Genomic DNA, 23,967 nt, shown 5'->3' with positions numbered 1-23,967 from the left:
TTGAGTGTGCAATGCAGGCAGACGTGCTGCAAATATCTGTGCATTACTGGGACTATACAAAAGTCTAACAGCCACGTTTAGGATGACATTAGGTTCACTGAGTGTTTGCTAGTATAATGGCTTAGTAACAATGAGTTTGAGTGTGCAATGCAGGCAGACGTGCTGCAAATATCTGTGCACTACTGGGACTATACAGAAGTCCAACAGCCACGTTTAGGATGCCACTAGATTCACTGAATGTTTGCTAGTATAATGGCTTAGTAACAATGAGTTTGAGTGTGCAATGCAGGCAGACGTGCTGCAAATATCTGTGCACTACTGGGACTATACAGAAGTCCAACAGCCACGTTTAGGATGACACTAGGTTCACTGAGTGTTTGCTAGTATAATGGCTTAGTAACAATGAGTTAGAGTGTGCAATGCAGGCAGACGTGCCTCAAATATCTGTGCACTACTGGGACTATACAGAAGTCCAACACCCACGTTTAGGATGACACTAGGTTCACTAAGTGTTTGCTAGTATAATGGCTTAGTAACAATGAGTTTGAGTGTGCAATGCAGGCAGACGTGCTTCAAATATCTGTGCACTACTGGGACTATACAGAAGTCCAACAGCCACGTTTAGGATGCCACTAGGTTCACTGAGTGTTTGCTAGTATAATGGCTTAGTAACAATGAGTTTGAGTGTGCAATGCAGGCAGACGTGCTGCAAATATCTTTGCACTAGTGGGACTATACAGAAGTCCAATAGCCAGGTTCAGGATGCCACTAGGTTCACTGAGAGTTTGCTAGTATAATGGCTTAGTAACAATGAGTTTGAGTGTGCAATGCAGGCAGACGTGCTGCAAATATCTGTGCATTACTGGGACTATACAGAAGTCTAACAGCCACGTTTAGGATGACATTAGGTTCACTGAGTGTTTGCTAGTATAATGGCTTAGTAACAATGAGTTTGAGTGTGCAATGCAGGCAGACGTCCTGCAAATATCTTTGCACTACTGGGACTATACAGAAGTCCAACAGCCACGTTTAGGATGACACTAGGTACACTGAGTGTTTGCTAGTATAATGGCTTACTTATAATGAGTTTGAGTGTGCAATGCAGGCAGACGTGCTGCAAATATCTTTGCACTAGTGGGACTATACAGAAGTCCAATAGCCACGTTTAGGATGCCACTAGGTTCACTGAGTGTTTGCTAGTATAATGGCTTAGTAACAATGAATTTGAGTGTGCAATGCAGGCATACATGCTGCAAATATCTGTGCACTACTGGGACTATACAGAAGTCCAACAGCCACATTTAGGATGACACTAGGTACATTGAGTGTTTGCTAGTATAATGGCTTAGTTATAATGAGTTTGAGTGTGCAATGCAGGCAGACGTGCTGCAAATATCTGTGCACTACTGGGACTATACAGAAGTCCAACAGCCACGTTTAGGATGCCACTAGGTTCACTGAGTGTTTGCTAGTATAATGGCTTAGTAACAATGAGTTTGAGTGTGCAATGCAGGCAGACGTGCTGCAAATATCTTTGCACTAGTGGGACTATACAGAAGTTCAACAGCCACGTTTAGGATGCCACTAGGTTCACTGAGTATTTGCTAGTATAATGGCTTAGTAACAATGAGTTTGAGTGTGCAATGCAGGCAGACGTGCTGTAAATATCTGTGCACTGCTGGGACTATAAAGAAGTCCAACAGCCACGTTTAGGATGCCACTAGGTTCACTGAGTGTTTGCTAGTATAATGGCTTAGTAACAATGAGTTTGAGTGTGCAATGCAGGCAGACGTGCTGCAAATATCTTTGCACTAGTGGGACTATACAGAAGTCCAATAGCCACGTTTAGGATGCCACTAGGTTCACTGAGTGTTTGCTAGTATAATGGCTTAGTAACAATGAGTTTGAGTGTTGAATGCAGGCAGACGTGCTGCAAATATCTGTGAACTACTGGGACTATACAGAAATCCAACAGCCACGTTTAGGATGACACTAGGTACACTGAGTGTTTGCTAGTATAATGGCTTACTTATAATGAGTTTGAGTGTGCAATGCAGGCAGACGTGCTGCAAATATCTGTGCACTACTGGGACTATACAGAAGTCCAACAGCCACGTTTAGGATGCCACTAGGTTCACTGTGTGTTTGCTAGTATAATGGCTTAGTAACAATGAGTTTGAGTGTGCAATGCAGGCAGACGTGCTGCAAATTTCTTTGCACTACTGGGAATATACAGAAGTCCAACAGCCACGTTTAGGATGCCACTAGGTTCACTGAGTGTTTGCTAGTATAATGGCTTAGTAACAATGAGTTTGAGTGTGCAATGCAGGCAGACGTGCTGCAAATATCTGTGCACTACTGGGACTATACAGAAGTCCAACAGCCACGTTTAGGATGCCACTAGGTTCACTGAGTGTTTGCTAGTATAATGGCTTAGTAACAATGAGTTTGAGTGTGCAATGCAGGCAGACGTGCTGCAAATATCTTTGCACTAGTGGGACTATACAGACGTCCAATAGCCACGTTTAGGATGACACTAGGTTCAATGAGTGTTTGCTAGTATAATGGCTTAGTAACAATGAGTTTGAGTGTGCAATGCAGGCAGACGTGCTGCAAATATCTGTGCACTACTGGGACTATACAGAAGTCCAACAGCCACGTTTAGGATGACACTAGGTTCACTGAGTGTTTGCTAGTATAATGGCTTAGTAACAATGAGTTTGAGTGTGCAATGCAGGCAGACGTGCTGCAAATATCTGTGCACTACTGGGACTATACAGAAGTCCAACAGCAACGTTTAGGATGACAATAGGTACACTGAGTGTTTGCTAGTATAATGGCTTACTTATAATGAGTTTGAGTGTGCAATGCAGGCAGACGTGCTGCAAATATCTTTGCACTAGTGGGACTATACAGAAGTCCAACAGCCACGTTTAGGATGCCACTAGGTTCACTGAGTGTTTGCTAGTATAATAGCTTAGTAACAATGAGTTTGAGTGTGCAATGCAGGTAGACGTGCTGCAAATATTTGTGCACTACTGGGACTATACAGAAGTCCAACAGCCTTGTTTAGGATGCCACTAGGTTCACTGAGTGTTTGCTAGTATAATGGCTTAGTAACAATGAGTTTGAGTGTGCAATTCAGGCAGACGTGCTGCAAATATCTTTGCACTACTTGGACTATACAGATGTCCAACAGCCACCTTTAGAATGCCACTAGGTTCACTGAGTGTTTGCTAGTATAATGCCTTAGTAACAATGAGTTTGAGTGTGCAATGCAGGCAGACGTGCTGCAAATATCTGTGCACTACTGGGACTATACAGAAGTCCAACAGCCACGTTTAGGATGCCACTAGGTTCACTGAGTGTTTGCTAGTATAATGGCTTAGTAATAATGAGTTTGAGTGTGCAATGCAGGCAGACGTGCTGCAAATATCTTTGCACTAGTGGAACTATACAGAAGTCCAATAGCCAGGTTTAGGATGCCACTAGGTTCACTGAGTGTTTACTAGTATAATGGCTTAGTAACAATGAGTTTGAGTGTGCAATGCAGGCAGACGTGCTGCAAATATCTGTGCACTACTGGGACTATACAGAATTCCAACAGCCACGTTTAGGATGACACTACGTACACTGAGTATTTGCTAGTATAATGGCTTAGTTATAATGAGTTTGAGTGTGCAATGCAGGCAGACGTGCTGTAAATATCTGTGCACTACTGGGACTATACAGAAGTCTAACAGCCACGTTTAGGATGCCACTAGGTTCACTGAGTGTTTGCTAGTATAATGGCTTAGTAACAATGAGTTTGAGTGTGCAATGCAGGCAGACGTGCTGCAAATATCTGTGCACTACTGGGACTATACAGAAGTCCAACAGCCACGTTTAGGATGACACTAGGTTCACTGAGTGTTTGCTAGTATAATGGCTTAGTAATAATGAGTTTGAGTGTGCAATGCAGGCAGACGTGCTGCAAATATCTGTGCACTACTGGGACTATACAGAAGTCCAACAGCCACGTTTAGGATGCCACTAGGTTCACTGAGTGTTTGCTAGTATAATGGCTTAGTAACAATGAGTTTGAGTGTGCAATGCAGGCAGACGTGCTGCAAATATCTGTGCACTACTGGGACTATACAGAAGTCCAACAGCCACGTTTAGGATGACACTAGGTTCACTGAGTGTTTGCTAGTATAATGGCTTAGTAACAATGAGTTAGAGTGTGCAATGCAGGCAGACGTGCCTCAAATATCTGTGCACTACTGGGACTATACAGAAGTCCAACACCCACGTTTAGGATGACACTAGGTTCACTAAGTGTTTGCTAGTATAATGGCTTAGTAACAATGAGTTTGAGTGTGCAATGCAGGCAGACGTGCTGCAAATATCTTTGCACTAGTGGGACTATACAGAAGTTCAACAGCCACGTTTAGGATGCCACTAGGTTCACTGAGTATTTGCTAGTATAATGGCTTAGTAACAATGAGTTTGAGTGTGCAATGCAGGCAGACGTGCTGTAAATATCTGTGCACTGCTGGGACTATAAAGAAGTCCAACAGCCTTGTTTAGGATGCCACTAGGTTCACTGAGTGTTTGCTAGTATAATGGCTTAGTAACAATGAGTTTGAGTGTGCAATGCAGGCAGACGTGCTGCAAATATCTTTGCACCATTGTGACTATACAGAAGTCCAATAGCCTTGTTTAGGATGCCACTAGGTTCACTGAGTGTTTGCTAGTATAATGGCTTAGTAACAATGAGTTTGAGTGTTGAATGCAGGCAGACGTGCTGCAAATATCTGTGCACTACTGGGACTATACAGAAGTCCAACAGCCACGTTTAGGATGACACTAGGTACACTGAGTGTTTGCTAGTATAATGGCTTACTTATAATGAGTTTGAGTGTGCAATGCAGGCAGACGTGCTGCAAATATCTGTGCACTACTGGGACTATACAGAAGTCCAACAGCCACGTTTAGGATGCCACTAGGTTCACTGAGTGTTTGCTAGTATAATGGCTTAGTAACAATGAGTTTGAGTGTGCAATGCAGGCAGACGTGCTGCAAATTTCTTTGCACTACTGGGACTATACAGAAGTCCAACAGCCACGTTTAGGATGCCACTAGGTTCACTGAGTGTTTGCTAGTATAATGGCTTAGTAACAATGAGTTTGAGTGTGCAATGCAGGCAGACGTGCTGCAAATATCTGTGCACTACTGGGACTATACAGAAGTCCAACAGCCACGTTTAGGATGCCACTAGGTTCACTGAGTGTTTGCTAGTATAATGGCTTAGTAACAATGAGTTTGAGTGTGCAATGCAGGCAGACGTGCTGCAAATATCTTTGCACTAGTGGGACTATACAGAAGTCCAATAGCCACGTTTAGGATGACACTAGGTTCAATAAGTGTTTGCTAGTATAATGGCTTAGTAACAATGAGTTTGAGTGTGCAATGCAGGCAGACGTGCTGCAAATATCTGTGCACTACTGGGACTATACAGAAGTCCAACAGCCACGTTTAGGATGACACTAGGTTCACTGAGTGTTTGCTAGTATAATGGCTTAGTAACAATGAGTTTGAGTGTGCAATGCAGGCAGACGTGCTGCAAATATCTGTGCACTACTGGGACTATACAGAAGTCCAACAGCCACGTTTAGGATGACACTAGGTTCACTGAGTGTTTGCTAGTATAATGGCTTAGTAACAATGAGTTTGAGTGTGCAATGCAGGCAGACGTGCTGCAAATATCTGTGCACTACTGGGACTATACAGAATTCCAACAGCCACGTTTAGGATGACACTACGTACACTGAGTATTTGCTAGTATAATGGCTTAGTTATAATGAGTTTGAGTGTGCAATGCAGGCAGACGTGCTGCAAATATCTGTGCACTACTGGGACTATACAGAATTCCAACAGCCACGTTTAGGATGACACTACGTACACTGAGTATTTGCTAGTATAATGGCTTAGTTATAATGAGTTTGAGTGTGCAATGCAGGCAGACGTGCTGTAAATATCTGTGCACTACTGGGACTATACAGAAGTCTAACAGCCACGTTTAGGATGCCACTAGGTTCACTGAGTGTTTGCTAGTATAATGGCTTAGTAACAATGAGTTTGAGTGTGCAATGCAGGCAGACGTGCTGCAAATATCTTTGCACTAGTGGGACTATACAGAAGTCCAATAGCCAGGTTTAGGATGCCACTAGGTTCACTGAGTGTTTGCTAGTATAATGGCTTAGTAACAATGAGTTTGAGTGTGCAATGCAGGCAGACGTGCTGCAAATATCTGTGCATTACTGGGACTATACAGAAGTCTAACAGCCACGTTTAGGATGACATTAGGTTCACTGAGTGTTTGCTAGTATAATGGCTTAGTAACAATGAGTTTGAGTGTGCAATGCAGGCAGACGTGCTGCAAATATCTGTGCACTACTGGGACTATACAGAAGTCCAACAGCCACGTTTAGGATGACACTAGGTACACTGAGTGTTTGCTAGTATAATGGCTTAGTAACAATGAGTTTGAGTGTGCAATGCAGGCAGACGTGCTGCAAATATCTGTGCACTACTGGGACTATACAGAATTCCAACAGCCACGTTTAGGATGACACTACGTACACTGAGTATTTGCTAGTATAATGGCTTAGTTATAATGAGTTTGAGTGTGCAATGCAGGCAGACGTGCTGTAAATATCTGTGCACTACTGGGACTATACAGAAGTCTAACAGCCACGTTTAGGATGACACTAGGTTCACTGAGTGTTTGCTAGTATAATGGCTTAGTAACAATGAGTTAGAGTGTGCAATGCAGGCAGACGTGCCTCAAATATCTGTGCACTACTGGGACTATACAGAAGTCCAACACCCACGTTTAGGATGACACTAGGTTCACTAAGTGTTTGCTAGTATAATGGCTTAGTAACAATGAGTTTGAGTGTGCAATGCAGGCAGACGTGCTGCAAATATCTTTGCACTAGTGGGACTATACAGAAGTTCAACAGCCACGTTTAGGATGCCACTAGGTTCACTGAGTATTTGCTAGTATAATGGCTTAGTAACAATGAGTTTGAGTGTGCAATGCAGGCAGACGTGCTGTAAATATCTGTGCACTGCTGGGACTATAAAGAAGTCCAACAGCCTTGTTTAGGATGCCACTAGGTTCACTGAGTGTTTGCTAGTATAATGGCTTAGTAACAATGAGTTTGAGTGTGCAATGCAGGCAGACGTGCTGCAAATATCTTTGCACCATTGTGACTATACAGAAGTCCAATAGCCTTGTTTAGGATGCCACTAGGTTCACTGAGTGTTTGCTAGTATAATGGCTTAGTAACAATGAGTTTGAGTGTTGAATGCAGGCAGACGTGCTGCAAATATCTGTGCACTACTGGGACTATACAGAAGTCCAACAGCCACGTTTAGGATGACACTAGGTACACTGAGTGTTTGCTAGTATAATGGCTTACTTATAATGAGTTTGAGTGTGCAATGCAGGCAGACGTGCTGCAAATATCTGTGCACTACTGGGACTATACAGAAGTCCAACAGCCACGTTTAGGATGCCACTAGGTTCACTGAGTGTTTGCTAGTATAATGGCTTAGTAACAATGAGTTTGAGTGTGCAATGCAGGCAGACGTGCTGCAAATTTCTTTGCACTACTGGGACTATACAGAAGTCCAACAGCCACGTTTAGGATGCCACTAGGTTCACTGAGTGTTTGCTAGTATAATGGCTTAGTAACAATGAGTTTGAGTGTGCAATGCAGGCAGACGTGCTGCAAATATCTGTGCACTACTGGGACTATACAGAAGTCCAACAGCCACGTTTAGGATGCCACTAGGTTCACTGAGTGTTTGCTAGTATAATGGCTTAGTAACAATGAGTTTGAGTGTGCAATGCAGGCAGACGTGCTGCAAATATCTTTGCACTAGTGGGACTATACAGAAGTCCAATAGCCACGTTTAGGATGACACTAGGTTCAATAAGTGTTTGCTAGTATAATGGCTTAGTAACAATGAGTTTGAGTGTGCAATGCAGGCAGACGTGCTGCAAATATCTGTGCACTACTGGGACTATACAGAAGTCCAACAGCCACGTTTAGGATGACACTAGGTTCACTGAGTGTTTGCTAGTATAATGGCTTAGTAACAATGAGTTTGAGTGTGCAATGCAGGCAGACGTGCTGCAAATATCTGTGCACTACTGGGACTATACAGAAGTCCAACAGCCACGTTTAGGATGACACTAGGTTCACTGAGTGTTTGCTAGTATAATGGCTTAGTAACAATGAGTTTGAGTGTGCAATGCAGGCAGACGTGCTGCAAATATCTGTGCACTACTGGGACTATACAGAATTCCAACAGCCACGTTTAGGATGACACTACGTACACTGAGTATTTGCTAGTATAATGGCTTAGTTATAATGAGTTTGAGTGTGCAATGCAGGCAGACGTGCTGTAAATATCTGTGCACTACTGGGACTATACAGAAGTCTAACAGCCACGTTTAGGATGCCACTAGGTTCACTGAGTGTTTGCTAGTATAATGGCTTAGTAACAATGAGTTTGAGTGTGCAATGCAGGCAGACGTGCTGCAAATATCTGTGCACTACTGGGACTATACAGAAGTCCAACAACCACATTTAGGATGCCACTAGGTTCACTGAGTGTTTGCTAGTATAATGGCTTAGTAACAATGAGTTTGAGTGTGCAATGCAGGCAGACGTGCTGTAAATATCTTTGCACTAGTGGGACTATACAGAATTCCAACAGCCACGTTTAGGATGACACTACGTACACTGAGTATTTGCTAGTATAATGGCTTAGTTATAATGAGTTTGAGTGTGCAATGCAGGCAGACGTGCTGCAAATATCTGTGCACTACTGGGACTATACAGAAGTCCAACAGCCACGTTTAGGATGCCACTAGGTTCACTGAGTGTTTGCTAGTATAATGGCTTAGTAATAATGAGTTTGAGTGTGCAATGCAGGCAGACGTGCTGCAAATATCTTTGCACTAGTGGGACTATACAGAAGTCCAATAGCCAGGTTTAGGATGCCACTAGGTTCACTGAGTGTTTGCTAGTATAATGGCTTAGTAACAATGAGTTTGAGTGTGCAATGCAGGCAGACGTGCTGCAAATATCTGTGCACTACTGGGACTATACAGAATTCCAACAGCCACGTTTAGGATGACACTACGTACACTGAGTATTTGCTAGTATAATGGCTTAGTTATAATGAGTTTGAGTGTGCAATGCAGGCAGACGTGCTGTAAATATCTGTGCACTACTGGGACTATACAGAAGTCTAACAGCCACGTTTAGGATGCCACTAGGTTCACTGAGTGTTTGCTAGTATAATGGCTTAGTAACAATGAGTTTGAGTGTGCAATGCAGGCAGACGTGCTGCAAATATCTTTGCACTAGTGGGACTATACAGAAGTCCAATAGCCAGGTTTAGGATGCCACTAGGTTCACTGAGTGTTTGCTAGTATAATGGCTTAGTAACAATGAGTTTGAGTGTGCAATGCAGGCAGACGTGCTGCAAATATCTGTGCATTACTGGGACTATACAGAAGTCTAACAGCCACGTTTAGGATGACATTAGGTTCACTGAGTGTTTGCTAGTATAATGGCTTAGTAACAATGAGTTTGAGTGTGCAATGCAGGCAGACGTGCTGCAAATATCTGTGCACTACTGGGACTATACAGAAGTCCAACAGCCACGTTTAGGATGACACTAGGTACACTGAGTGTTTGCTAGTATAATGGCTTACTTATAATGAGTTTGAGTGTGCAATGCAGGCAGACGTGCTGCAAATATCTTTGCACTAGTGGGACTATACAGAAGTCCAATAGCCACGTTTAGGATGCCACTAGGTTCACTGAGTGTTTGCTAGTATAATGGCTTAGTAACAATGAATTTGAGTGTGCAATGCAGGCATACATGCTGCAAATATCTGTGCACTACTGGGACTATACAGAAGTCCAACAGCCACGTTTAGGATGACACTAGGTACACTGAGTGTTTGCTAGTATAATGGCTTAGTAACAATGAGTTTGAGTGTGCAATGCAGGCAGACGTGCTGCAAATATCTGTGCACTACTGGGACTATACAGAATTCCAACAGCCACGTTTAGGATGACACTACGTACACTGAGTATTTGCTAGTATAATGGCTTAGTTATAATGAGTTTGAGTGTGCAATGCAGGCAGACGTGCTGTAAATATCTGTGCACTACTGGGACTATACAGAAGTCTAACAGCCACGTTTAGGATGCCACTAGGTTCACTGAGTGTTTGCTAGTATAATGGCTTAGTAACAATGAGTTTGAGTGTGCAATGCAGGCAGACGTGCTGCAAATATCTGTGCACTACTGGGACTATACAGAAGTCCAACAACCACATTTAGGATGCCACTAGGTTCACTGAGTGTTTGCTAGTATAATGGCTTAGTAACAATGAGTTTGAGTGTGCAATGCAGGCAGACGTGCTGTAAATATCTTTGCACTAGTGGGACTATACAGAATTCCAACAGCCACGTTTAGGATGACACTACGTACACTGAGTATTTGCTAGTATAATGGCTTAGTTATAATGAGTTTGAGTGTGCAATGCAGGCAGACGTGCTGCAAATATCTGTGCACTACTGGGACTATACAGAATTCCAACAGCCACGTTTAGGATGACACTACGTACACTGAGTATTTGCTAGTATAATGGCTTAGTTATAATGAGTTTGAGTGTGCAATGCAGGCAGACGTGCTGCAAATATCTGTGCACTACTGGGACTATACAGAAGTCCAACAGCCACGTTTAGGATGCCACTAGGTTCACTGAGTGTTTGCTAGTATAATGGCTTAGTAACAATGAGTTTGAGTGTGCAATGCAGGCAGACGTGCTGCAAATATCTTTGCACTAGTGGGACTATACAGAAGTTCAACAGCCACGTTTAGGATGCCACTAGGTTCACTGAGTATTTGCTAGTATAATGGCTTAGTAACAATGAGTTTGAGTGTGCAATGCAGGCAGACGTGCTGTAAATATCTGTGCACTGCTGGGACTATAAAGAAGTCCAACAGCCACGTTTAGGATGCCACTAGTTTCACTGAGTGTTTGCTAGTATAATGGCTTAGTAACAATGAGTTTTAGTGTGCAATGCAGGCAGACGTGCTGCAAATTTCTTTGCACTACTGGGACTATACAGAAGTCCAACAGCCATGTTTAGGATGCCACTAGGTTCACTGAGTGTTTGCTAGTATAATGGCTTAGTAACAATGAATTTGAGTGTGCAATGCAGGCATACATGCTGCAAATATCTGTGCACTACTGGGACTATACAGAAGTCCAACAGCCTTGTTTAGGATGACACTAGGTACACTGAGTGTTTGCTAGTATAATGGCTTAGTTATAATGAGTTTGAGTGTGCAATGCAGGCAGACATGCTGCAAATATCTGTGCACTACTGGGACTATACAGAAGTCCAACAGCCACGTTTAGGATGCCACTAGGTTCACTGAGTGTTTGCTAGTATAATGGCTTAGTAACAATGAGTTTGAGTGTGCAATGCAGGCAGACGTGCTGCAAATATCTTTGCACTAGTGGGACTATACAGAAGTCCAATAGCCACGTTTAGGATGCCACTAGGTTCACTGAGTGTTTGCTAGTATAATGGCTTAGTAACAATGAGTTTGAGTGTTGAATGCAGGCAGACGTGCTGCAAATATCTGTGCACTACTGGGACTATACAGAAGTCCAACAGCCACGTTTAGGATGACACTAGGTACACTGAGTGTTTGCTAGTATAATGGCTTACTTATAATGAGTTTGAGTGTGCAATGCAGGCAGACGTGCTGCAAATATCTGTGCACTACTGGGACTATACAGAAGTCCAACAGCCACGTTTAGGATGCCACTAGGTTCACTGAGTGTTTGCTAGTATAATGGCTTAGTAACAATGAGTTTGAGTGTGCAATGCAGGCAGACGTGCTGCAAATATCTGTGCACTACTGGGACTATACAGAAGTCCAACAGCCACGTTTAGGATGCCACTAGGTTCACTGAGTGTTTGCTAGTATAATGGCTTAGTAACAATGAGTTTGAGTGTGCAATGCAGGCAGACGTGCTGCAAATATCTTTGCACTAGTGGGACTATACAGAAGTCAAATAGCCACGTTTAGGATGACACTAGGTTCAATGAGTGTTTGCTAGTATAATGGCTTAGTAACAATGAGTTTGAGTGTGCAATGCAGGCAGACGTGCTGCAAATATCTGTGCACTACTGGGACTATACAGAAGTCCAACAGCCACGTTTAGGATGACACTAGGTTCACTGAGTGTTTGCTAGTATAATGGCTTAGTAACAATGAGTTTGAGTGTGCAATGCAGGCAGACGTGCTGCAAATATCTGTGCACTACTGGGACTATACAGAATTCCAACAGCCACGTTTAGGATGACACTACGTACACTGAGTATTTGCTAGTATAATGGCTTAGTTATAATGAGTTTGAGTGTGCAGTGCAGGCAGACGTGCTGTAAATATCTGTGCACTACTGGGACTACACAGAAGTCCAACAGCCACGTTTAGGATGCCACTAGGTTCACTGAGTGTTTGCTAGTATAATGGCTTAGTAACAATGAGTTTGAGTGTGCAATGCATGCAGACGTGCTGCAAATTTCTTTGCACTACTGGGACTATACAGAAGTCCAACAGCCATGTTTAGGATGCCACTAGGTTCACTGAGTGTTTGCTAGTATAATGGCTTAGTAACAATGAATTTGAGTGTGCAATGCAGGCATACATGCTGCAAATATCTGTGCACTACTGGGACTATACAGAAGTCCAACAGCCACGTTTAGGATGACACTAGGTGCACTGAGTGTTTGCTAGTATAATGGCTTAGTTATAATGAGTTTGAGTGTGCAATGCAGGCAGACGTGCTGCAAATATCTGTGCACTTCTGGGACTATACAGAAGTCCAACAGCCACGTTTAGGATGCCACTAGGTTCACTGAGTGTTTTCTAGTATAATGGCTTAGTAACAATGAGTTTGAGTGTGCAATGCAGGCAGACGTGCTGCAAATATCTTTGCACTAGTGGGACTATACAGAAGTCCAATAGCCACGTTTAGGATGCCACTAGGTTCACTGAGTGTTTGCTAGTATAATGGCTTAGTAACAATGAGTTTGAGTGTTGAATGCAGGCAGACGTGCTGCAAATATCTGTGCACTACTGGGACTATACAGAAGTCCAACAGCCACGTTTAGGATGACACTAGGTACACTGAGTGTTTGCTAGTATAATGGCTTACTTATAATGAGTTTGAGTGTGCAATGCAGGCAGACGTGCTGCAAATATCTGTGCACTACTGGGACTATACAGAAGTCCAACAGCCACGTTTAGGATGCCACTAGGTTCACTGAGTGTTTGCTAGTATAATGGCTTAGTAACAATGAGTTTGAGTGTGCAATGCAGGCAGACGTGCTGCAAATTTCTTTGCACTACTGGGACTATACAGAAGTCCAACAGCCATGTTTAGGATGCCACTAGGTTCACTGAGTGTTTGCTAGTATAATGGCTTAGTAACAATGAGTTTGAGTGTGCAATGCAGGCAGACGTGCTGCAAATATCTGTGCACTACTGGGACTATACAGAAGTCCAACAGCCACGTTTAGGATGCCACTAGGTTCACTGAGTGTTTGCTAGTATAATGGCTTAGTAACAATGAGTTTGAGTGTGCAATGCAGGCAGACGTGCTGCAAATATCTTTGCACTAGTGGGACTATACAGAAGTCCAATAGCCACGTTTAGGATGACACTAGGTTCAATGAGTGTTTGCTAGTATAATGGCTTAGTAACAATGAGTTTGAGTGTGCAATACAGGCAGACGTGCTGCAAATATCTGTGCACTACTGGGACTATACAGAAGTCCAACAGCCACGTTTAGGATGACACTAGGTTCACTGAGTGTTTGCTAGTATTATGGCTTAGTAACAATGAGTTTGAGTGTGCAATGCAGGCAGACGTGCTGCAAATATCTGTGCACTACTGGGACTATACAGAATTCCAACAGCCACGTTTAGGATGACACTACGTACACTGAGTATTTGCTAGTATAATGGCTTAGTTATAATGAGTTTGAGTGTGCAATGCAGGCAGACGTGCTGTAAATATCTGTGCACTACTGGGACTATACAGAAGTCCAACAGCCACGTTTAGGATGCCACTAGGTTCACTGAGTGTTTGCTAGTATAATGGCTTAGTAACAATGAGTTTGAGTGTGCAATGCAGGCAGACGTGCTGCAAATATCTGTGCACTACTGGGACTATACAGATGTCCAACAGCCACGTTTAGGATGCCACTAGGTTCACTGAGTGTTTGCTAGTATAATGGCTTAGTTATAATGAGTTTGAGTGTGCAATGCAGGCAGACGTGCTGCAAATATCTTTGCACTAGTGGGACTATACAGAAGTCCAACAGCCACGTTTAGGATGCCACTAGGTTCACTGAGTGTTTGCTAGTATAATAGCTTAGTAACAATGAGTTTGAGTGTGCAATGCAGGCAGACGTGCTGCAAATATCTGTGCACTACTGGGACTATACAGAAGTCCAACAGCCACGTTTAGGATGCCACTAGTTTCACTGAATGTTTTCTAGTATAATGGCTTAGTAACAATGAGTTTGAGTGTGCAATGCAGGCAGACGTGCTGCAAATATCTGTGCACTACTGGGACTATACAGAAGTCCAACAGCCACGTTTAGGATGACACTAGGTTCACTGAGTGTTTGCTAGTATAATGGCTTAGTAACAATGAGTTTGAGTGTGCAATGCAGGCAGACGTGCTGCAAATATCTGTGCACTACTGGGACTATTCAGAATTCCAACAGCCACGTTTAGGATGACACTACGTACACTGAGTATTTGCTAGTATAATGGCTTAGTTATAATGAGTTTGAGTGTGCAATGCAGGCAGACGTGCTGTAAATATCTGTGTACTACTGGGACTATACAGAAGTCCAACAGCCACGTTTAGGATGCCACTAGGTTCACTGAGTGTTTGCTAGTATAATGGCTTAGTAACAATGAGTTTGAGTGTGCAATGCAGGCAGACGTGCTGCAAATATCTGTGCACTACTGGGACTATACAGAAGTCCAACAGCAACGTTTAGGATGACAATAGGTACACTGAGTGTTTGCTAGTATAATGGCTTAGTTATAATGAGTTTGAGTGTGCAATGCAGGCAGACGTGCTGCAAATATCTTTGCACTAGTGGGACTATAAAGAAGTCCAATAGCCACGTTTAGGATGCCACTAGGTTCACTGAGTGTTTGCTAGTATAATGGCTTAGTAACAATGAGTTTGAGTGTGCAATGCAGGCAGACGTGCTGCAAATATCTGTGCATTACTGGGACTATACAGAAGTCCAACAGCCACGTTTAGGATGACACTAGGTACCTTGATTGTTTGCTAGTATAATGGCTTAGTTATAATGAGTTTGAGTGTGCAATGCAGGCAGACGTGCTGCAAATATCTTTGCACTAGTGGGACTATACAGAAGTCCAATAGCCACGTTTAGGATGCCACTAGGTTCACTGAGTGTTTGCTAGTATAATGGCTTAGTAACAATGAGTTTGAGTGTGCAATGCAGGCAGACGTGCTGCAAATATCTGTGCACTACTGGAACTATACAGAAGTCCAACAGCCATGTTTAGGATGCCACTAAGTTCAATGAGTGTTTGCTAGTATAATGGCTTAGTAACAATGAGTTTGAGTGTGCAATGCAGGCAGACAGGCTGTAAATATCTGTGCACTGCTGGGACTATAAAGAAGTCCAACAGCCACGTTTAGGATGCCACTAGGTTCACTGAGTGTTTGCTAGTATAATGGCTTAGTAACAATGAGTTTGAGTGTGCAATGCAGGCAGACGTGCTGCAAATATCTTTGCACTAGTGGGACTATACAGAAGTCCAATAGCCACATTTAGGATGCCACTAGGTTCACTGAGTGTTTGCTAGTATAATGGCTTAGTAACAATGAGTTTGAGTGTGCAATGCAGGCAGACGTGCTGCAAATATCTTTGCACTAGTGGGACTATACAGAAGTCCAACAGCCACGTTTAGTATGACACTAGGTACACTGAGTGTTTGCTAGTATAATGGCTTAGTTATAATGAGTTTGAGTGTGCAATGCAGGCAGACGTGCTGCAAATATCTGTGCACTACTGGGACTATACAGAAGTCCAACAGCCACGTTTAGGATGACACTAGGTTCACTGAGTGTTTGCTAGTATAATGGCTTAGTAACAATGAGTTTGAGTGTGCAATGCAGGCAGACGTGCTGCAAATATCTTTGCACTAGTGGGACTATACAGAAGTTCAACAGCCACGTTTAGGATGCCACTAGGTTCACTGAGTATTTGCTAGTATAATGGCTTAGTAACAATGAGTTTGAGTGTGCAATGCAGGCAGACGTGCTGTAAATATCTGTGCACTGCTGGGACTATAAAGAAGTCCAACAGCCACGTTTAGGATGCCACTAGTTTCACTGAGTGTTTGCTAGTATAATGGCTTAGTAACAATGAGTTTGAGTGTGCAATGCAGGCAGACGTGCTGCAAATATCTTTGCACTACTGGAACTATACAGAAGTCCAACAGCCATGTTTAGGATGCCACTAAGTTCAATGAGTGTTTGCTAGTATAATGGCTTAGTAACAATGAGTTTGAGTGTGCAATGCAGGCAGACGTGCTGTAAATATCTGTGCACTGCTGGGACTATAAAGAAGTCCAACAGCCACGTTTAGGATGCCACTAGGTTCACTGAGTGTTTGCTAGTATAATGGCTTAGTAACAATGAGTTTGAGTGTGCAATGCAGGCAGACGTGCTGCAAATATCTTTGCACTAGTGGGACTATACAGAAGTCCAATAGCCACATTTAGGATGCCACTAGGTTCACTGAGTGTTTGCTAGTATAAAGGCTTAGTAACAATGAGTTTGAGTGTGCAATGCAGGCAGACGTGCTGCAAATATCTTTGCACTAGTGGGACTATACAGAAGTCCAATAGCCACGTTTAGGATGACACTAGGTTCAATGAATGTTTGCTAGTATAATGGCTTAGTAACAATGAGTTTGAGTGTGCAATGCATGCAGACGTGCTGCAAATATCTGTGCACTACTGGGACTATACAGAAGTCCAACAGCCACGTTTAGTATGACACTAGGTACACTGAGTGTTTGCTAGTATAATGGCTTAGTTATAATGAGTTTGAGTGTGCAATGCAGGCAGACGTGCTGCAAATATCTGTGCACTACTGGGACTATACAGAAGTCCAACAGCCACGTTTAGGATGCCACTAGGTTCACTGAGTGTTTGCTAGTATAATGGCTTAGTAACAATGAGTTTGAGTGTGCAATGCAGGCAGACGTGCTGCAAATATCTTTGCACTAGTGGGACTATACAGAAGTCCAATAGCCACATTTAGGATGCCACTAGGTTCACTGAGTGTTTGCTAGTATAATGGCTTAGTAACAATGAGTTTGAGTGTGCAATGCAGGCAGACGTGCTGCAAATATCTTTGCACTAGTGGGACTATACAGAAGTCCAATAGCCACGTTTAGGATGACACTAGGTTCAATGAGTGTTTGCTAGTATAATGGCTTAGTAACAATGAGTTTGAGTGTGCAATGCAGGCAGACGTGCTGCAAATATCTGTGCACTACTGGGACTATACAGAAGTCCAACAGCCACGTTTAGTATGACACTAGGTACACTGAGTGTTTGCTAGTATAATGGCTTAGTTATAATGAGTTTGAGTGTGCAATGCAGGCAGACGTGCTGCAAATATCTTTGCACTAGTGGGACTATACAGAAGTCCAATAGCCACGTTTAGGATGCCATTAGGTTCACTGAGTGTTTGCTAGTATAATGGCTTAGTAACAATGAGTTTGAGTGTGCAATGCAGGCAGACGTGCTGCAAATATCTGTGCACTACTGGAACTATACAGAAGTCCAACAGCCATGTTTAGGATGCCACTAAGTTCAATGAGTGTTTGCTAGTATAATGGCTTAGTAACAATGAGTTTGAGTGTGCAATGCAGGCAGACAGGCTGTAAATATCTGTGCACTGCTGGGACTATAAAGAAGTCCAACAGCCACGTTTAGGATGCCACTAGGTTCACTGAGTGTTTGCTAGTATAATGGCTTAGTAACAATGAGTTTGAGTGTGCAATGCAGGCAGACGTGCTGCAAATATCTTTGCACTAGTGGGACTATACAGAAGTCCAATAGCCACATTTAGGATGCCACTAGGTTCACTGAGTGTTTGCTAGTATAATGGCTTAGTAACAATGAGTTTGAGTGTGCAATGCAGGCAGACGTGCTGCAAATATCTTTGCACTAGTGGGACTATACAGAAGTCCAATAGCCACGTTTAGGATGACACTAGGTTCAATGAGTGTTTGCTAGTATAATGGCTTAGTAACAATGAGTTTGAGTGTGCAATGCAGGCAGACGTGCTGCAAATATCTGTGCACTACTGGGACTATACAGAAGTCCAACAGCCACGTTTAGTATGACACTAGGTACACTGAGTGTTTGCTAGTATAATGGCTTAGTTATAATGAGTTTGAGTGTGCAATGCAGGCAGACGTGCTGCAAATATCTGTGCACTACTGGGACTATACAGAAGTCCAACAGCCACGTTTAGGATGACACTAGGTTCACTGAGTGTTTGCTAGTATAATGGCTTAGTAACAATGAGTTTGAGTGTGCAATGCAGGCAGACGTGCTGCAAATATCTTTGCACTAGTGGGACTATACAGAAGTTCAACAGCCACGTTTAGGATGCCACTAGGTTCACTGAGTATTTGCTAGTATAATGGCTTAGTAACAATGAGTTTGAGTGTGCAATGCAGGCAGACGTGCTGTAAATATCTGTGCACTGCTGGGACTATAAAGAAGTCCAACAGCCACGTTTAGGATGCCACTAGTTTCACTGAGTGTTTGCTAGTATAATGGCTTAGTAACAATGAGTTTGAGTGTGCAATGCAGGCAGACGTGCTGCAAATATCTTTGCACTACTGGAACTATACAGAAGTCCAACAGCCATGTTTAGGATGCCACTAGGTTCACTGAGTGTTTGCTAGTATAATGGCTTAGTAACAATGAGTTTGAGTGTGCAATGCAGGCAGACGTGCTGCAAATATCTGTGCACTACTGGGACTATACAGAAGTCCAACAGCCACGTTTAGGATGCCACTAGGTTCACTGAGTGTTTGCTAGTATAATGGCTTAGTAACAATGAGTTTGAGTGTGCAATGCAGGCAGACGTGCTGCAAATATCTTTGCACTAGTGGGACTATACAGAAGTCCAATAGCCACGTTTAGGATGACACTAGGTTCAATGAGTGTTTGCTAGTATAATGGCTTAGTAACAATGAGTTTGAGTGTGCAATGCAGGCAGACGTGCTGCAAATATCTGTGCACTACTGGGACTATACAGAAGTCCAACAGCCACATTTAGGATGACACTAGGTTCACTGAGTGTTTGCTAGTATAATGGCTTAGTAACAATGAGTTTGAGTGTGCAATGCAGGCAGACGTGCTGCAAATATCTTTGCACTAGTGGGACTATACAGAAGTTCAACAGCCACGTTTAGGATGCCACTAGGTTCACTGAGTATTTGCTAGTATAATGGCTTAGTAACAATGAGTTTGAGTGTGCAATGCAGGCAGACGTGCTGTAAATATCTGTGCACTGCTGGGACTATAAAGAAGTCCAACAGCCACGTTTAGGATGCCACTAGGTTCACTGAGTGTTTGCTAGTATAATGGCTTAGTAACAATGAGTTTGAGTGTGCAATGCAGGCAGACGTGCTGCAAATATCTTTGCACTAGTGGGACTATACAGAAGTCCAATAGCCACGTTTAGGATGCCACTAGGTTCACTGAGTGTTTGCTAGTATAATGGCTTAGTAACAATGAGTTTGAGTGTTGAATGCAGGCAGACGTGCTGCAAATATCTGTGCACTACTGGGACTATACAGAAGTCCAACAGCCACGTTTAGGATGACACTAGGTACACTGAGTGTTTGCTAGTATAATGGCTTACTTATAATGAGTTTGAGTGTGCAATGCAGGCAGACGTGCTGCAAATATCTGTGCACTACTGGGACTATACAGAAGTCCAACAGCCACGTTTAGGATGCCACTAGGTTCACTGAGTGTTTGCTAGTATAATGGCTTAGTAACAATGAGTTTGAGTGTGCAATGCAGGCAGACGTGCTGCAAATTTCTTTGCACTACTGGGACTATACAGAAGTCCAACAGCCATGTTTAGGATGCCACTAGGTTCACTGAGTGTTTGCTAGTATAATGGCTTAGTAACAATGAGTTTGAGTGTGCAATGCAGGCAGACGTGCTGCAAATATCTGTGCACTACTGGGACTATACAGAAGTCCAACAGCCACGTTTAGGATGCCACTAGGTTCACTGAGTGTTTGCTAGTATAATGGCTTAGTAACAATGAGTTTGAGTGTGCAATGCAGGCAGACGTGCTGCAAATATCTTTGCACTAGTGGTACTATACAGAAGTCCAATAGCCACGTTTAGGATGCCACTAGGTTCACTGAGTATTTGCTAGTATAATGGCTTAGTAACAATGAGTTTGAGTGTGCAATGCAGGCAGACGTGCTGCAAATATCTTTGCACTAGTGGGACTATACAGAAGTTCAACAGCCACGTTTAGGATGCCACTAGGTTCACTGAGTATTTGCTAGTATAATGGCTTAGTAACAATGAGTTTGAGTGTGCAATGCAGGCAGACGTGCTGTAAATATCTGTGCACTGCTGGTACTATAAAGAAGTCCAACAGCCACGTTTAGGATGCCACTAGTTTCACTGAGTGTTTGCTAGTATAATGGCTTAGTAACAATGAGTTTGAGTGTGCAATGCAGGCAGACGTGCTGCAAATATCTTTGCACTAGTGGGACTATACAGAAGTCCAATAGCCACGTTTAGGATGCCACTAGGTTCACTGAGTGTTTGCTAGTATAATGGCTTAGTAACAGTGAGTTTGAGTGTTGAATGCAGGCAGACGTGCTGCAAATATCTGTGCACTACTGGGACTATACAGAAGTCCAACAGCCACGTTTAGGATGACACTAGGTTCACTGAGTGTTTGCTAGTATAATGGCTTAGTAACAATGAATTTGAGTGTGCAATGCAGGCATACATGCTGCAAATATCTGTGCACTACTGGTACTATACAGAAGTCCAACAGCCTTGTTTAGGATGACACTAGGTACACTGAGTGTTTGCTAGTATAATGGCTTAGTTATAATGAGTTTGAGTGTGCAATGCAGGCAGACGTGCTGCAAATATCTGTGCACTACTGGGACTATACAGAAGTCCAACAGCCACGTTTAGGATGCCACTAGGTTCACTGAGTGTTTGCTAGTATAATGGCTTAGTAACAATGAGTTTGAGTGTGCAATGCAGGCAGACGTGCTGCAAATATCTTTGCACTAGTGGGACTATACAGAAGTTCAACAGCCACGTTTAGGATGCCACTAGGTTCACTGAGTATTTGCTAGTATAATGGCTTAGTAACAATGAGTTTGAGTGTGCAATGCAGGCAGACGTGCTGTAAATATCTGTGCACTGCTGGGACTATAAAGAAGTCCAACAGCCACGTTTAGGATGCCACTAGGTTCACTGAGTGTTTGCTAGTATAATGGCTTAGTAACAATGAGTTTGAGTGTGCAATGCAGGCAGACGTGCTGCAAATATCTTTGCACTAGTGGGACTATACAGAAGTCCAATAGCCACGTTTAGGATGCCACTAGGTTCACTGAGTGTTTGCTAGTATAATGGCTTAGTAACAATGAGTTTGAGTGTTGAATGCAGGCAGACGTGCTGCAAATATCTGTGCACTACTGGGACTATACAGAAGTCCAACAGCCACGTTTATGATGACACTAGGTACACTGAGTGTTTGTTAGTATAATGGCTTACTTATAATGAATTTGAGTGTGCAATGCAGGCAGACGTGCTGCAAATATCTGTGCACTACTGGGACTATACAGAAGTCCAACAGCCACGTTTAGGATGCCACTAGGTTCACTGAGTGTTTGCTAGTATAATGGCTTAGTAACAATGAGTTTGAGTGTGCAATGCAGGCAGACGTGCTGCAAATATCTGTGCACTACTGGGACTATACAGAAGTCCAACAGCCACGTTTAGGATGCCACTAGGTTCACTGAGTGTTTGCTAGTATAATGGCTTAGTAACAATGAGTTTGAGTGTGCAATGCAGGCAGACATGCTGCAAATATCTTTGCACTAGTGGGACTATACAGAAGTCCAATAGCCACGTTTAGGATGACACTAGGTTCACTGAGTGTTTGCTAGTATAATGGCTTAGTAACAATGAGTTTGAGTGTGCAATGCAGGCAGACGTGCTGCAAATTTCTTTGCACTACTGGGACTATACAGAAGTCCAACAGCCATGTTTAGGATGCCACTAGGTTCACTGAGTGTTTGCTAGTATAATGGCTTAGTAACAATGAGTTTGAGTGTGCAATGCAGGCAGACGTGCTGCAAATATCTGTGCACTACTGGGACTATACAGAAGTCCAACAGCCACGTTTAGGATGCCACTAGGTTCACTGAGTGTTTGCTAGTATAATGGCTTAGTAACAATGAGTTTGAGTGTGCAATGCAGGCAGACGTGCTGCAAATATCTTTGCACTAGTGGGACTATACAGAAGTCCAATAGCCACGTTTAGGATGACACTAGGTTCAATGAGTGTTTGCTAGTATAATGGCTTAGTAACAATGAGTTTGAGTGTGCAATGCAGGCAGACGTGCTGCAAATATCTGTGCACTACTGGGACTATACAGAAGTCCAACAGCCACGTTTAGGATGACACTAGGTTCACTGAGTGTTTGCTAGTATAATGGCTTAGTAACAATGAGTTTGAGTGTGCAATGCAGGCAGACGTGCTGCAAATATCTTTGCACTAGTGGGACTATACAGAAGTTCAACAGCCATGTTTAGGATGCCACTAGGTTCACTGAGTATTTGCTAGTATAATGGCTTAGTAACAATGAGTTTGAGTGTGCAATGCAGGCAGACGTGCTGTAAATATCTGTGCACTGCTGGGACTATAAAGAAGTCCAACAGCCACGTTTAGGATGCCACTAGTTTCACTGAGTGTTTGCTAGTATAATGGCTTAGTAACAATGAGTTTGAGTGTGCAATGCAGGCAGACGTGCTGCAAATATCTTTGCACTAGTGGGACTATACAGAAGTCCAATAGCCACGTTTAGGATGCCACTAGGTTCACTGAGTGTTTGCTAGTATAATGGCTTAGTAACAGTGAGTTTGAGTGTTGAATGCAGGCAGACGTGCTGCAAATATCTGTGCACTACTGGGACTATACAGAAGTCCAACAGCCACGTTTAGGATGACACTAGGTACACTGAGTGTTTGCTAGTATAATGGCTTACTTATAATGAGTTTGAGTGTGCAATGCAGGCAGACGTGCTGCAAATATCTGTGCACTACTGGGACTATACAGAAGTCCAACAGCCACGTTTAGGATGCCACTAGGTTCACTGAGTGTTTGCTAGTATAATGGCTTAGTAACAATGAATTTGAGTGTGCAATGCAGGCATACATGCTGCAAATATCTGTGCACTACTGGCACTATACAGAAGTCCAACAGCCTTGTTTAGGATGACACTAGGTACACTGAGTGTTTGCTAGTATAATGGCTTAGTTATAATGAGTTTGAGTGTGCAATGCAGGCAGACGTGCTGCAAATATCTGTGCACTACTGGGACTATACAGAAGTCCAACAGCCACGTTTAGGATGCCACTAGGTTCACTGAGTGTTTGCTAGTATAATGGCTTAGTAACAATGAGTTTGAGTGTGCAATGCAGGCAGACGTGCTGCA

Source organism: Anomaloglossus baeobatrachus, chromosome 7, assembly GCF_048569485.1.
Source record: "Anomaloglossus baeobatrachus isolate aAnoBae1 chromosome 7, aAnoBae1.hap1, whole genome shotgun sequence".
NCBI classification, from domain to species: domain Eukaryota; kingdom Metazoa; phylum Chordata; class Amphibia; order Anura; family Aromobatidae; genus Anomaloglossus; species Anomaloglossus baeobatrachus.
The sequence above is the reverse complement of the archived record's forward strand: the minus strand, read 5'-3'. Positions refer to the sequence as shown.